Source organism: Stegodyphus dumicola, chromosome X1 (genome assembly GCF_044657685.1).
Source record: "Stegodyphus dumicola isolate Sdum_Otavi_A_Nest chromosome X1, ASM4465768v1".
NCBI lineage: Eukaryota > Metazoa > Arthropoda > Arachnida > Araneae > Eresidae > Stegodyphus > Stegodyphus dumicola.
In genome coordinates, this window is record NC_140780.1 from 62,224,433 (window position 1) to 62,230,432 (window position 6,000).

General features: G+C 32.0%; 1 protein-coding gene across 1 annotated transcript in view; it reads right to left on the reverse strand.

Annotated features, from left to right (window-relative positions):
• Window positions 1-5,269, reverse strand: part of LOC118204857 (5-aminolevulinate synthase, erythroid-specific, mitochondrial-like) — a 70,473-nt gene extending 65,204 nt beyond the window's left edge. Inside the window, exon 1 of the mRNA XM_085808083.1 lies at window positions 5,099-5,269. The gene's annotated coding sequence lies outside the window, so the exon portion shown is untranslated. The remainder of the gene's footprint in view (window positions 1-5,098) is intronic.
• Between the last annotated feature and the right edge of the window lie 731 nt (window positions 5,270-6,000).

A 6,000-nucleotide genomic window follows, 5' to 3' on the forward strand; every position in this document is an offset into this window, starting at 1 on the left:
TCACTGGTTTCATCTTTTCCTATTTCGGAGCTATATTATTCTTCTATGGCAAACGACAAGCATTTTAGTAAAATGTATTCGAATTATATAGTTCTAAAATTTAAATTTAAATCAAAAACTTAACTTTTAATATTGACTAACTCATTAATTCATTTCATCAGTAATGCTAATATCTTTTAGTTGTAAAAACTAGGAGTAAAATTTTTAATCAGCCGAAAAGGATCAGCTACTTAGAAATTTTAAAATGAGTAGTTCGAATAGTGACTTTTGAAACGTTTTGAGTGCAAGTATCAAAGTGTTAAGTATTCATATCTTTTCGTTTTCTTCAAGCATCCTTATCATATTTCCAAATAGCGTTGTCGACTATCTTTTCGGTTCATCGTACACTTTCCTAGCATTTCGACGTAATCTTTCTTCCTAAGGACCTTCATATTCATTTTTCAACACCATTGTCTAAGCAAAGATAAACTACTCAATGCAAATGTACAGACGATTTATCAAATATAAATACAGCGCGTAAAAGACACTATAACGAGTATACTGATTTTAACTTTGGAATCTGTTCTTAAAAGTGAAAAATACAATTAATAGGAAAATAGCGTAAAAAGTTATTCGTAATCTGCTATTCTTACTGCAAAGTGAAACTAACGGCAGAATTTACTTTGAAACATAGAAATGCAAGCTCCATCTGTAACTTTTCAAATATAATAACCATTTCGTAGTTAGAGGAAAATTCACTTACACTTATTCTCCACTTGTTGTTTGTGAATCAAGAATAGGCTGCATCGTAAATCATTACGAAAGACATGTAGAAGTATTAAACTCAAATATTCAAACGAGGATCATATGAAACAAAGTTATTGTACTTTATACATTATTTTTTATTAACATGTTCCAGATATCATATGCATTTTTTCCCTTTTTTCTGAATTTCTATTTTTTCCCAGGATTCCTTTCCTTTAAGTAGTTAACGAATGGTATAAAATCTCAAGTTTTGGTAATGAATGGATTTATTCACAGCGAAGCAGAAACTTTTGATGTTTTATGTTAATTAATCTTATTATTTTGCTTTATTTTCATTTCTTATTACGTCCACTAGAACGCTAATTAATTAAAGTGGAAGTAAGCTCAAAGTTTTTGAAGTGTTACAGAAAGAGCACTTCGCAACATAGTCAGATCATCACTCTGCTTAACTTTCTACGCTTAACTTCCTACTGCTGTAGAAAGTCCTCCACGAAGGCATCCCTCCCCTTAGGCAGATAGCCCTAGTGTGCTTTGCCGTAATTAAATAAACCAAACCAAACTCGCCTACTGCTGAATTTATCTTACAAACTTCTGCTAAGCTGCTATTGCTTCACGAACCTATAAGGCGAGCCAAGGTTTAGTCTGGCGCGTTAGTTGTATATTTCGCATTCAATTTAATTTTAATGTGCGCTTTGAATATTACTGTAACCTTTCTTAGCTCTGTTTCTGTCAAACTTTTGAGTTTGTATCGTCAAGTTGGACAAGTTAATAAAGTATTTTAAACTTTTACTTGAATTATAATATACTTTAAGTTAGAAGGAAGACAGGACGATAAGTCGTTTTACTTTCTCTATGGTTATTTGAGTTGATTTGGTAATTTAAAGTAATAGTATAATCGTATAAACTAAGTTCCAATTAAACAAATTCATTAACAAATTCTACATTAGTACTGTATTATTGTATCAAAACTTCTACATGCACATTTTTTTTTAAATTTGATACTCTGCTGAAATAAAATTTATTTCTGTTTTTTAATCTAAGTTAAAAAGCATGGACTGATATGCGTTACTTAGGGACAGACAGATAAAGTTAAATGGTTTTACAAAGTTAAAGGGAAAACCTTTTGCATCCTGTTCTTTCGCAACGTGAAAGAGCGGCCAAACTTTTCCTTATCTGCATGCGGGGTGCTTATCGTATCAAGTGGAGGAGTACGTTCTTTAGCATTAAATTTGATCCAAATTATAATTACATTTTAGGCATTATTATTATTAAGCATTTATTATTATTACGCAAAGGCGAGCTTTCTACTTCGAAGTTTACATTGTATTGTACATTTAAGTTTAAGTTGTTTAGATTCGTTGAAAATTGTGTATTTAAAGCTGGCTTATTTTAAAGATGTTTATTCTTATTTCTGGGCTTCTTTGAAAGCTCTTTATGATAATGAAGCACTTTTGGGGGGGGGTATTTAAAGTATGACTCAAAATGAAAAAGAGTGACTTTTAAAGGACTTAATTCAAACGAAATTTATATTTTGATTTGGAATTTTTGTCTTCTCCTTGCATGCCTTTATGGTATAAGTGGTAGCATATCCTGCTAGGAATCAGAAGATCCGAAATTCAAATTCCAGCGAAGGCATAGCTGATTTTCTCTTTCCTCCCCAATTAACCTTTAAGTAAGGGGAAAATAAAAAATTATCAGCTTTCCCACTGCATGCCATCTGTGGTGTGAGGGGTAACATATTCAGTTGACAATCAGAAGATCCATTGTTTGAACCGTGACGAAGATATAGTTAATTTTTCATGTGGCTTGCTTCGGAAAGCCTAACAGACTCTATAGACTTACAAAATCCAGCCATTTCTAACTTAAATATTTCAGAATCAAAGGTGATATCAACCTGTGGTTTCTTCAGTACTTTCAAATGCCATTTACTGCTTTGCAGAAAACAATCGTTATTTTCAACATATGCTTTTACAAATGAAATATTCATTTAACATGCTGTTAAGCTGTTGCAATAAAGTTTTATTCTAAAAGCCACTGTTGTCGGAAAATTGAAAACTCTGCACAGTCAATAAATAATATCCACTAAAGAACTTTTATGCATATCTTTATATGCCCACTTAACATTTATTGCTTATGTCTGACTAGTCAGATTCTCAAACATTTAGTATAAATTTCCTTGTGTATAAGGCGAAGTTTCCCTTAAAAATTCCCCCCCCGAAGGCCCTCCTCCTGCTAGACAGCTAGCATTTGTATGCTTTGCCATAATTCAAATAATCCAAATCCATTCAAAGCTGTAAAAAAATATATTTATATTAGAACAGCAAATGTGCATAATTTACGTTTCAGACGATATTTGCGCCATGGTCGTGAATAGCATAAATTAGCTAATAATCTATTTCAAGTCATAATGTCAAGTTTTGCAAGTATACTAAAAAAATTATGTAATATGTCCGTCGGTGTTGCCAATTTACATAGTTTCAATATGGATAAAATTCGTTTGTTCCGATTTCATTAAAAATATTGTAACATTTTCTCGAATATAAAATTTGTGTGTAAGTAATAAAATATTTGAAAGTGGTATTCAAGTTTTTTTTTATAGAAGTTAATGAAATATGACTGAAATTTAGTTTGTTACGAAGCAGTTGAATCTGTTATAGTACTGCAGATCATTTTCAGTTTCGAAGTACCCACATCCGACTGTTAAATCGCTCACTGAACAGAAAAATGAAAAAAAAAAAAGTAATATCTTTATAACTCAAGAATTTGAAAAAATTCTTCGATTACGCGTGTCCTATGAAATAATGAATAAATATAACTCGGTTATATTAGATGACGTATAGTTCAAAATCCTACAGTCACTTCACATTAAGAAAGAGCTTGTAGGATTGCTATTGTAACTGGAAATTAAAGTCCTACAGACCATACTTGACAGAAAGCGAGTTATAGCTGCGTTTTAATTTAAAAGAAACTCACAGAAATAGAAGAAGGTTTAAATAACCTTTTTATTTTAGTTTTAAATTGATCATAAAGGCATAAACTGTGTTACGGACGAAATCTTCGCCATTTGTGGGTATTCAGCTTAACAGATAATTAAACGTCGATAACGTAGTCTAAAACAACATATTAGACAGAATAAGTTGACTCAGATATTTTACCGCTGCGTATTTAAAACATCCGCTGGCAAGAATGCTAAAGCCAGAATATCACTTGTATGTAGAGTTAGCGAAAAATACTGTCAGCAAGGAGCAATTTTCAGAAGCTCTTTGAACTAAAGAATCAGAACCCTCAGCTTAAATATACACCAAGCTAATTTCCATTCTGGTGAGGAATACGGAAAGTAGAAGTTATAACCTTTAAATCATGGTAATTGGTAATTAACATAAGGTACTCCACAAGCTTTTGCTTAGAAGTAACTCAGTGAAAAATTAAAACAAAACTAAGATAACATTTCTAGTTTTGTAGACGAACCAAAATAATAATAAACAAAAACTAGAATAAAATCTCCTGTCTTAAAAAATATACTATACAAATTTAAGAAGTTGTAAACGACAATCGGGGGGAAGAAGAAACAAAGACTGATTGTTGTGGTATTCATCTTTGTTATACCTTACCCCCCCTATTTATATGATGAAGTTACGAACGTGTGATAACAATCATCATTAGAAGGGCACTTACATATTGCTCTCATGAAATTTACAGTATTTTTTTAATTACTTCCTCCGCTTTTTGGCATGAAATGATAACTTTTATTATTAGTCCAAAAATTCACTGGTATTCATTTGCGCTCTCCGCTTTAGCAAAATAGTCGGCAGTACGAAAACGTAGCGGTCCCTTTAAAGTCGACCGCTAGAAAGAAATACACAATAGCTCAAAATAATATCATACTAATAGTACTATATTAATTAATCTTATCAAAACACGAGAAAATGAATGCTTCAAAAACTGAAGTACAATCGCCAGATAAGGTCAAAATAAGTTATAAATTTGCCAAAAGCCCTGTTTTGTCAGCATTATAATTGCTTCGTGCATTGCCCCAAAATATATACTTATTTAAAACTCAAGTTCGAAAAGGTGTAAAATTTCGAAAGACCGTGAGACAGTTTTATGCTGCTTCAATAAGTGTGATTAATAAAAGAAAACTGTAGTAATCGGAAAAAGAAAAAAAAAAATCGATGCTTTAAAAAGAAATAAAAATTTTACCAGTAGACTACAGATACAATTCAAGGTGTGGATGGCGTCACTAATTTTTAATGAATGGTTTTTGAAATGGGATAGCGAACTGAACAATGGTATCTTTCTCGTTATTGAAAACTGTACAGCGCAAAACGTAAAGATATAGAAATTGTGAACTTACCAGTAAATGCCACTATCCTAATTCAAATATGAGATGACTTTTAGAGTCCCAAATGATATGGATACAAGTGCAAATGAATTAGCGAAGGAAACTTATTTTCTTGATGAGCAGCTTTTACCGATTTATGTCTTGGAACCACGTCCCAGGAAATATATTAAAAGAATTCTTTTATGTATCCCATCCTCTTAACAATTGAAGAAATAGTGGAAGCTGAAGAAGGAAAAGCAGCGTCTCTAACCAACAGGAACCGCGAGGAATTTAATGCATTGTGAATCGCAATACTCATGACAGAGGGAGATAACTGCACTGTTGTTTTCTGAAACAAAACCAAATACATGATGTGATAAACTGTCTGAAGTTGATTATCATGAAGTTGATGAATTCCCTACAAATGCTAGGATTAGATCTTTCCTCCTATCATCATGATTATCATGAAGATGATGAATTCCCTACAAATGCTGGGAGGAAAGATCTCCTCCTAGCATTTGTAGGCTGCTTTTGACTGACGAACTTTTGTGTAAAAGACATTATTCACAATTCAGGAATCAGCTTTTGCATTTTCCTAATTAACATGCTATAAAAGTACATATTTATAAGTTTCTTGTTTTATTTATATTAAATTAGTTAAATTCTATTGTTATTTTGAGGATATTATTCTCAACGTTTAATTTTATCATTCTGCTAATGTTATCAAATTAGCCGTGAACAAACGCAATCACATTAAGCGGAGCCTACCGTACTTCAGTTGCGAACTTCATGCTAATCTTCAAGGTTATCACCTTGCTATTCTCTCGGTAAACGAGTTTTTCCCAAGTTTGTTCCGCTTCAACAGAAAAATTTGAAGGCCATGCGTAGTGTAGAATTTTAACGCAGCTTTCTCAAACCCACTATTAATTATGAAA